Genomic DNA, 11,102 nt, shown 5'->3' on the forward strand with positions numbered 1-11,102 from the left:
TACTATAAACTGGATTAGGCACTGGAAATACAATTGATGAAAAAAAAACTGGCCCTTAATTTCAAAAAATTTACAGGCTAGTGGAAGTGCTGTCAGGCAAACTGGCAATTATAGTCCAAGATGACATATTTTAATCTCTAGGCAAGATTATGGACCAAGGTGGCTTCCAAGGGCAAAAAGGACATCTAACGTGGGAAATTGAAGCTTGAAGAATGAGCAGAAGAAAGCCTAGGATAAAGATGACAAGGTGTGTAGACTGATGGGGGTGGGAACACATGCAGAGAACACCATGCCCAGCTGAAGGTAGAGACCTGAGCAATATTTCTGCAAGCCGAGGAACATCAAAGATTGCCGGAAACCCACCCGTAGCTACGAGACAGGCCTGGAGTGGATTCTGCACTCAGAGCCTCAGAAGGGAGCCAGTTCTGCTGACACCCTGATTTCGGACTTGTTGCTTTCAGGACCGTGAAAGAATAAATTTCTGTGACGTCATGCAGGTTGTGATACTTTGTTATGGCAGCCCTAGCACACTAATACAGTTGTTAAATGTATGCCACTCTTATTCTTGTGGCTATAATTTTTTCCACCCTTTCTTCTCTGTATGCGATGCCCACCCTTTCTTAATCTGTAGGAAAATTCTTCTTTATCTCCAAGATCCAGCACAGCGTCTCTTCTCTGAAGCACTCACTGGCCCACCCCACAAAGAGCCAGACTCTCTCTTCTGTGTTCCCAGTGGACTTCACACAGCCTCTGTGAACAGCACTCCACAGGCACCCTCTGTTGTCATTATTGCTGTCTTTGTCACTTAAGTGATCTCCTGGGGGGTAGGAGACAAAGTTTGTTTTCTCTATCCCTAGGCTTGATCTTAGAGCATGATGAAGTGCTGACCCCAGGAAATGTCCACTAAATAAATGATTGGAAAATTCATGAGATTGTTGTCTCTTCCTCTTCCATAATATATTGACAGGAGATTTTCAAAGGGTACAAAGATCATTTCCTATAACGGACTATAAAACGCAGTGTTTCCCTGTGGAGGTCACTGGCGGGCCATGACGCCTCCCTTGCAACTGTATTATTTCAGCTGAGATCAGACGTCACTGATGAGCGCGTGGAATGTGAACGTGTGTGTCGCTTCTGGTTCACTGCCACTCTCTCACTCCCCGCTCACTTGCAGTTTAATTATATATTTTTCTCCCTCAACTTCAATAAAACAAAAAGACAAATGCAAGCACTTGAGGGAGGCAGCTGCTGATGGTGGTGTTATAATTGTATAAAAGAATGATTTGTTTCTTTAGGAAAGACTATGCATAAGGGAGATTTTGAAGAAAAATCAGTAGAGCTTGGTAAATAATTGTACACAAATTCCAGGTAGGGTCAGATCTGTCTCAATGTTTTCAATTACTGGACGCTTCCAAGAATATTGGTGTGGTACCCATACAGAAGACACCTCAACATACACATCTCTTCCAGTGAAGTCCTGGTCCAGCTTCCTGCATAGTCAGCCTGGCTCTTCTCTTATGCTTTAGCCACACAAAGCCACCTGGCCGCTCTGGGCATTTCCTTCTGCTGCATGCCCCTTTGCTTAATACCCTTAGCTTCCTGGCTGTTTGAGAAATGCCTATTTATCATACACTATCTCACACAGCCCCAAATGCCACCTCCTTTTGCTACATTTCCCTTTAGCTCATCTTTCCTGAGTAGAATCCTCCCTTGCCAGCCTCCCATGCGAGCATCCCATATCATTCAACAGGCTACACGTGGACCATTCACCCACTTCTCCATCTCACCCTCTGAAGTTCTGACAGAACGGAGAGCAGGCATAAGAGACAAACATGATTTTTTAAAAAACACCAGCTTATTGCAGATAATGCTGATGGACAAAGCCACTAGTTTTCTTGCTTCCTTCCCACTAGGGAGAGTGCACATAGCCAATCTCAGAATAACTCCCTCCGAGGGACTGAGCCTTGATTTACTGCTGAGAAGGTAGGAGTGAAAAGATCAACAGGTTCACTTAGAAGTCAGGACATCCAGAAATTCTGGGACGATTTGGCTTTCCCACAGGATAAGCCATTTCTCAGTCTTCTCTCACAAGAATGAGATGCTGCATGAGGGTTAGGAGGGAGGTATTTCCATTCTGGTGTGGGGGACATAGGCTCTGGGACCTTTAAAAATTTGCTGAAAATCACTGACATGAGACAGATTGTTTAATAGGAGAAAAGGCATACAAAGGTATTCAGTGTGTATACACAGGACCCTTCAGAAGGAAGATTCAGCTTCTCAATAAGTTATAAAATCTTATATTCCATCTTAAGGTTACAGAAGAAAACAGTGGCTTAGAGCGTGGCCAAAACCAAGTTCTGTGGTAAGTCAGATTTAGTGGCAAGACAGGTTATGAGAGGGAGTAAGGAAGAGGCTTGGCCAGCAAGGGTGGATTTATTGTGCAGATGAAGCTTCCTCAGAAAGGGTAGATGGTAAACGTTTCTTTTTAAACTTCTAAAGATGTCAGATGTCTCAGTCTCTCTAGATTTGGGTAGTGCCTAGAAGCGGGAGGCCTGGCTGCGTTAACAGAGATTCTCTATGGATGAAAATTTCCCCCACCTCAGTCTTCTGGCCCTGTAGCAGCCATTTCAAAATAGACCAAAAAAGGATATTTTGGGTAAAACATTTTGATTTCCTTCACTGGCAATTTAAGAGGGAAGAGTTCTTGTTTTATAAGCAAGGGCAGAAGAGCAGGGTGAGAGGGAAAGTCCCTGAATGGGTCTCTGTTATTTTCTGTAACAGCAAGCTGGATACCATCTTCATGGAAATGACCACAATTAAAATTATGCTCTTTCTCATAGCTTAGTTGTTATTCTCTATCTTCCACTCAAGCTTATAAACTCCCCAAGGATGAAAACAATATCTGTTTTACTCATGAATGCATGGACTTAATTCTGAATAAGCATTCAATAATTCTTTGTTAAATGAACATGTGAATAAGAGCCAATGGTCAGAGGTGACCAAACATGCCCTCCAGAAAGAGAGTGTGGAGGGACAGGTATAGAGAATCAGTGTCATTCACCATCCCAGCTCATGGGGCATTGAGTCAGTCGGGGTATATTGGAGCTGACAAGAGTTATGCCTTATTCTAGAGCCTGAGGAAGCGAGACAAAAATAATACAGGATGGTCACAGGAGAATAGAAAATTTCAGGTCACAGTTTCCCATTCCCAGGACTCGCAAAAGGAAACTGTTAAAATAGCGTCAGAAGCTAGGGGCTGGTCTTGAAAAATCAGAGTGTGGGCCAAGCTGGCTAAGACTGGACCCAACAGGGCACTGGATATGATCTAGGTTTTTCCCAGAACCTCATGCTATGCTCAGTAACATAATTACACACCCACCATGCCATGATAGTTCTGATAATGCCCATATTGGTATAAAAATGGGTAGCACAACAAGTGAGAAATTCCCATTTTGTTCGAGGTAACTTCATAAATATTTGACCCCGTGGGTAAAGAAACCCACAAAGATAGCAGTCCCCAAATGAGGCTGCTTGAGGCAAATTGTTCTGGTCATTATCTTCCAGCTTCCTGAAGGAATAAGTACAAGTGTGAGTTCTCCCTGAGCTCCTCAGCTAGGATGGACACCAAGAACATCTAAGGAGCTTATTACAAAGTGTGTAGCTCGACCCCTTATCGGGCAGGACCTGCAGATGAGGACGTTGGGGCCACCAAGGAGTAGGGGTCTTGTTTTCAGGAAAGGAAGTCAGCGTGGACTGGGCCAGTGGTGTTCAGGGACTTACCAAGAAGCCTGGAATGCCTGGAGGAACAAAAGACAGGGGAAGGAGTTTGGTGAGACTTCAACCCAAGCTCTGAAGCAAGTAAGCCCTGAAAGTTCTATCCTTATCTGTTTTGTATATGGGTCCTAGACAAGGTTCTGTTTATGTCAATGTTCTGGTTGAAACTAACACCAGTAGTTTTAAACCATTCAAGTATATGTAGATGATCTCTAGGGTGTACATTAGTCTCTCAGATGGAACAGAAGCCAAATTTAAATCAGCCCAGACAGAAAAAGTGATTTGTTATCTCAAAGCTTCCATGGATCAAAAACCCAGGCACAGCATGGCTCACTGCTTCTCTGCACAAAGTCAAAACCAAAAGTGTTGACTGCATCACATTCCTGGCTGTCAGCTAGGAGCTTCTTCCAACTCCTTATCCCTTAGCCACATGCGTTCCTCATCACACTGCCACTTCTATCTTCAAATGAGAAACAGTGCATAGAGTCCTTCTCATAACTGAGCTCTCTCTCTCTCTCTCTCTTACTTTTTCTGCCACATCAGTTGGCTTCCAGCCAGAGAAAAGTCTCTTCTCATAAAGGCACAGGTGATAAGATTGGGCCCACCTGGGTAATCCAGGATACTCTCCCTTTGGGAGGTCCATAGCTTTAGTAACTTCTGCAAAGTCCCTTTGCCATGTAATGTAACATATTCATATTCACAGTTCTAGGACTCAGATGTAGACATCACTGGAAGGCTGTTTGCCTACCACAAGATCAGGCTAAACTTATGCTCAACATTCACTGGGGTGGCATTTGGAATCTAGAATAACTCAGCTTGATGGAACTATAAGTAGCATTGATTCCCAGTGCACTGTTTAGCTGTAATGCTTATTCTGTTCAGGATAATAGGCAGGACTTTCCAAGAATGAAAAGTTTAACTTGTAGCAAGTGAGTCTCTGCAAGCAGCATGGCCATCAAGACTGCAGCTTTCTGTTGTCTTCCCACTTTCCAAGGGAACAATGACAGTGAAAAAAATCACAGCTGAGTAACAGGATTCTTGGCAACATGCTAAACATGTCGGAAAGCTGGGGAAAATGTGACATAAGATAAATAATCATATACCACCAGGACCAAAAGAAAGATAAAGGACACCCCAGCCAGTAGAAACTGAGAAAAAACATTCAAACAAGAGGGATGAGCCCTAGTTAACACTGTTACCAGAAAGGAGTCCCAATTCAGACCCCAAAAGAGGGTTCTTGGATCTCGCATATGAAAGAATTCGTGGTGAGTCCACAGAGTAAAGTAAAAGCAAATTTATTAGAAAAGTAAAGGAATAAATAAGAGCTACTCCATAGGCAGAGAAGGGTGTTCCCAAAATAAGAGAACGAATGCATCCACCCTAGGTGCAATGCTTGTTTATGTAGAAGATAGCAATAACAACAAAATCATGGGGGAGATGTGCTCCACTACGAGGGTCTGGGATGAAGGATTGGTAATCTTTGTAACTTCTATTTTTTTGCAAGAATTGATTTGGCGAATAAAGAATAAGAATAAAGTCAGCCTTATTCTTAAACTAGGAATGCTTTTATTCTTAAGATTTTAGGACATCAGGACATTTGCTGGGTCTGTTCAGTTATGGGTCTGTTTATTATTATTATTAATCTGCTTTCCCTAACCCTAAACATTTTGTGACTAGGAATGCCTAACGTCCTGGGAATGCAGCCCAGCAGGTCTGTCTCATTTTACCCATCCTCTACTCAAGATGGAGTTTCTCTGGTTCAAATGCTTTTGACATATTTTCTCTTTCCCTTTTAAAGGGGACCTTTAATCCTAAGGGCTTCAGAGGCATGGAGATCCATTTTCTGTAATCTCTTCAGGCTGAATGGGGTGATGATATTCTTGCCGAACTATTAGGGTCTTTTGTATTCAGGATGGAGAGGAGCTCAGTCAGAAAGCATCCATATGGTGAGGGCCATTAATAACTCTGAGTCCCAACAAAAGGTGATATCTGGAAGATTAAGTGCCCAGTTTAAGAAAACATTGATTAAGCCTATCCTGCATTCCTACGCAAAGAGAGCAACGGCAATATATTCCACAACAGTAAACAAAATAAGTAAAATTTTCCCAAGTGAACTAAATAAGAAGGCTTTCCATAAACTGGGCAGTTGTTAGAACCCAGCTGATATGGAGTCACTAGCCAATTCCAATACATGTCCAAAGCACTTGATGCAGATTTTTATGTTGCATGTTACCCCTGTTTCTTCTGAGTAGCAGCCAGAGAGCACTGGGTGGCTCACCGGAATAAGCAGGGTCAGTCTAAATTGTAGAAAAAAAGCTCAGAAATAACTGACAAGACTAGAATGTAATAAAAGGTGCACCAGTTTGTGAAACATTTTTTTTTCTCTCCCCAGTCCCCATTTTTATTCCAAACAAATCATGATAGGAATGATTTGTTTACAAAGTAAGTTTTAGTTTTATTATGCTTAGCTTATTTGTATAAAGTGCAGTAAGAATAATTATTTGCCATGTAAGCTTCTTTTTAAATTGTCTTTGATGGAACTTTATTCCATAAGGCATATCAGATTAGATGTTTAAAAGCCTTGAACCCATCCATGAGTTTACCTATGCCTGCAAATACTTGTAAGAGTTAGGTAAGTTTCTGTCCTCTCAACATCCCAAGTTAACTTGGGGCTCTTGGGCCTGTCAGAAAATGACATTCTTGCCAAGAATGTTAGCTCATGACTGTAATCCCAGCACTTTGGGAGGCCAAGGCGTGTGGATAATTTGAGGTTGAGAGTTGGAGACTAGCCTGGCCAACGTAGTGAAATTCTACCTCTTCTGAAAATACAAACATTAGCCAGGTGGTAGTGGCACATGCCTGTAAGTCCAGCTACTCAGGAGGCTGAGGCAGGAGAAATGCTTGAGCTTGGGAGGCAGACGTTGCAGTGAGCTGAGATCAAGCCACTATCCTCTAGTCCAGGCAACAAAGCAACACTCCATCTCAAAAAAAGAAAAGAAAGAAAGAAAAGAAACTGACGTTCTTTACTTACCACAGGTCAAAAACCCTGCAGAGGGGACTGTGTAGATAAAATATGAGGACAGTTTTCCAAAGGAGCATTTATTTTGGCTCTACAAGTCAACTTTGATTCCTTAAAGCAGTCTGTTTGTATCTGAAAGCATGTAATTCCAGTCAAAGCCTTGCTAAAATAACCAGTTTTTCCAATTGTGTTCTCTTGCAAAATAAAACAGATTCTTACTGTACTATGCAAATAACTATATTGATATCAGTTGAGAATACTCACAAATAGTTGCCAAACTCTGGAGAAATTAGGTAGAGAGAAATAAATATGCTCCAAATTTCATTTATGGGACTCAATTGCTAAAAGTTGTCAGAGCTCAAAAGTAAATTTTTCTTGACTCTGAAAAAACAAAACTGAAAGAATTGGCAACTTTTTAAGCAAAAAGTCATCCATGCTACTATATTCTGTTTTTCTCAATGTTTATGAAGATGTTTTCCAAGAGAGTCTTTGAAGTTCTTTCCTCTCTATTTTATTGGCACACTTTCCAAAGTTATCAGAGACCTGTATTTAAGAGTACTTGTCAGAGTTCTGCAGCTGACTATAAACCACCTTTGAAAGAGGATGAAAACAAGGCAACAATTGTCTGTGGATGACAAAAGTTCTTAGGGAAGACATGGTTAAAGACACAATTGACTTTTTGTTTCTTCTGTGGAAATTTTGGTTTCTTCTGTGCTATACAACAATTTTACATAATAATTATCATTACTGATAACATACACTAAGTAATATCAGAATTATAGGAGTTTCTGATAATATTGGAACATATACCAATAGCAAATTTATATAAATACAGCCCAAAGAAAGTCCAACACCATTTCATATTTTACAATGCTTTCTGTATAATTTTAATATGCCAAATAAGCTAAGTATGTCATTTTTGGACTTTGGGGCACCTAGTATCTTAAGGGTTAATTAGATCAGAAAAAGACATAATTTAGAATTTGATTTTGGAAAATTTGTCAATTTGATTATCAAAAGTTTAAAACACTTGATACTCCAAAATAAAATTCCAGGTCACCCTGAGTCATTTATTTATCCAAAATTGTAACTCGAAGATTTTAGAAAGGCCTTTACTCATTGAAAGAAGGAAGACTCACTTTTCCAATCAGTCTCTTTTCTTTCTTTTCTATTTTCTGTAGCTTATTCAAATGGCAAACAAAAATCTTTTCTTTGTATTACATGAAAATCTTCTTCAAGAGAGAAAGCCAAATTTCACCTTTTGCATTTGTGTACTATTAAAGTCAAATTCAATTCTTAATAAGACCTCTGAACAACTGTATCCAATCTTAATCAGTTTGGCCATAAGGTAAGATTCTCATAAACCTTTTACAATCTTTTATTTTTTTTTTGTTTTTTAAGGAACAGATCAATGGTCTAAGAATACCATGTTGTGCTGATGTTCAATTTTGAGAACAAATGAATAGTCCCCTTTTAACTTTAGCTAATATGTTCATACATATAATTTATTTTATAACATCGATCTTTCACAAACCACTGAAACCTTCAGCTTTACCCTATCTAAACTAAAACAGTACTTTTCTAAACCAGGCTAAAAAAAAAAACAAAACAAAACAACAACCCACATCCTTACATTTATTAGTTTTTTTCACCAAAAATACATTCTACTTTTCTTACACAACATTCATGTAATACTGTTCATTAGTAGTCTCAGTCACATATGTTACAATGATAACTCTTAGCAACTTTTATTTTTGGTGAAAAACCTGGTAGGTAAGCTATTTCAATTACGTACCAGGCATGGAGCCCAGGACACCAGACAGAAGTACAGATATTCTTTTCAGCATAGCCAGGGGGTATGACTAACTCCACATGTCCCCAAGCCTTCTTTAGAATCAAACAGTTCCTAAGCAGGTAAGTTGAAAAATTTTCATGTCAAAGGCAAAGTTTATGCAGTTTCAGTAAACATAATATCTGACCTGCCTAATTAGACCAAATGTGTAAGTTTTGAAGACATTTTTATTTTACCAACAGTCTTTAAAACTGTCTTTATTTACTAAATATTACTGAAGGCATGTGAACTAAAAGGCATTAAATTTTTTCTTGTTTTGACAAAATATTTGATTTAGCACTTATTTTTCTTTAAGTAAATTATTAGAGCTCATTTATATAAACATCAAATACACAACACATATAAATACACAGACAGGAGAAAATCCAGTAGTTGTAGGATTTTTCATTTGCCAGTTTTAAGTTTCTTAACTGGATTACTGGCTTCAAGGTGTAGCCCTACAAAAAACAGGGGCAGGAAAACATGCAGTTTCTAGGGTCCAATAAGATTACACAGCTGGAAGGCAAAACAGATCTCCCAAAATTGTGGGTATCATTTTTATACCAGATCATGGATCCCAAAAAAGAGGGAATCAGCCCATCCCTCAATGGAGTCTTATATCTCAGTGCGTGTGTGTGTGTGTGTGTGTGTGTGCTGGGGGGTGGGGGGTGGAGATTTTTCCATGCCTTCTAGGTGACCAAGAGCATGTTTCTCTGATCCAAATGTGCAAAGAGCAGAGTATCCCCCGTAACTGCCATTAGTCATCCTGAAAGATATATTTCCTACCTAGTTATTACATAGCAGAGCTGAAGCTCTCTCATAATACAAAGTAATTTCTGATATTACCAAAAGTCAAATTTTTCAGGTAATGCAATGCAAAACAAAACATAGCCTTCTATTTTGAGAGGGATCTATCTGCTTTCAATTCCTTGGGTTCCATGTGGAAAACAGAGGTATTTCACAAAACAGGGTCTGTGGTAGTTCAGTCAGGGTTGAGGCAAAAATATTAAGGGAAAAATATTAGAGAAAATTATAGAAAATAGTCACAGAACTTTTTGGAAGGCTGGAAGTTTTTGTAAAAGCCTCAGGATAGAATTATGGCTGAAGGCAGCCTAATCCACCTTTACCTTTAGTTGATAAAGAAAAGCAAATAACTAGGGAATGTGGGAGACTTTATCTGAGTAATTTGTTTACTCATGTGGCCCTAAAACTAACCTTTAATCTTTCACAGACTGGATGGGTTTACTGGGAGGGAGGGCCACCAGATTTATCACCCAAAAATGGTGTTTTCCTTAGAACTTGGCACCTGGCCTTTAATCTTTACCCTCTAGTGGTGTTGACTCAAAGCCTTTGTCATTGAATGTGTGCTGAATAAAGGCCAGCAAGGCCAGGGAGTCAGGCTGGTGGCCATTTAACTCCTTTGAGTGAGTGGCCATGGACACTGCTAGCTTGCTTTTTCACCGTATTCTGTGTCCGAGTGAGTTTACTCAGCTGCCGCTGGGTCAGGGTCTGTGAGTTGGACCCCAGGAAGGGTCTGTGGTGCCTCTTCTGTTTTCCCCAAGGAGTCGCAGGGTGTTAGAAATCATCTTAAGTCCTCTTATGTAGGCATCAAGAGTGGCATGAAAACAAACTGGAGAAAAGTTATTCAGTCAACCAAGTAAAAATAACAAACTTTTTATTTAGAAAAACTCAATCCAAGAAGATAAAAAAAAAAAAGAGGCCTCTTAAATATAGGTATAGCTTGCATATTTGCTTTTAGTTGAGCTGAATTTTAACCATAACATTCTTTTAAAAATTATTTAAAATCTCTTATTACCTGGCCCTAGCAAGGACAAACAGCTAATATTTCTGGCTTTTGGACTTTACCAGATGCAACCTCCCAGGTGAGACCAACAAGCCTTAACTAAGGTTATTTAACCATAGTTAAAATACCATATATGAGGTATTTTCAAAGAGGTAGTTAGCATTTTTTACAAGATCTGATACTTCCCAAGGTAGCTCAGAGAAAGGAAAATTCAAGACAGGAAGTTGTTCATGGAGGGAAAAAGAATCGATAAATGGTAAAGGTCACACAAATATCAAACCAGAAAGGACTCATTCCCTAAGCTGGGAATTGAACCCAGAATGTCTTATTGTGAAAAGACAAAGCCGTAACTACTGAGACACAGCATTGGGTCATTTCTATTGTTCTTCCCAGAAGGAGCCTAGAGAAGTCAATTCTGAGCTTGCCAAAGTTTTCAATTGCTCAAGATAATTTTTAGGGATAACTATGTCATGAACCCCCAAATTCCTGTCCTCTGGATGGCACAGACACAGAGAAAAGTATCCCCACATGGTCATAAGGTTAAGGACTCAAGGATATGAAACAAGACAAGAGAAAAATCTCATCCAGGTTTTGTATCTGGGGACTGAAGCAAAGTTTGTAACTGAACAGTTTGCTGAGCCAGCTTGAAGAAAGGATTTACAGGGGTGCTAAGC

At 39.8% G+C, this 11,102-nt stretch overlaps 1 long non-coding RNA gene across 1 annotated transcript; it reads right to left on the reverse strand.

Moving 5' to 3' along the window:
- Positions 1-833: 833 nt before the first annotated feature.
- On the reverse strand, positions 834-7,418 carry LOC116527468. The gene is made up of 3 exons (XR_004258556.1): positions 7,337-7,418; positions 4,229-4,234; positions 834-845 (listed from the first exon to the last, which is right to left on the reverse strand). It is a non-coding gene; the product is annotated as an uncharacterized LOC116527468 (long non-coding RNA).
- Positions 7,419-11,102: the final 3,684 nt, after the last annotated feature.

The sequence above is a fragment of the Sapajus apella genome, unplaced genomic scaffold (assembly GCF_009761245.1).
Source record: "Sapajus apella isolate SASKATOON/1434 unplaced genomic scaffold, GSC_monkey_1.0 scaffold54, whole genome shotgun sequence".
Taxonomy (NCBI): domain Eukaryota; kingdom Metazoa; phylum Chordata; class Mammalia; order Primates; family Cebidae; genus Sapajus; species Sapajus apella.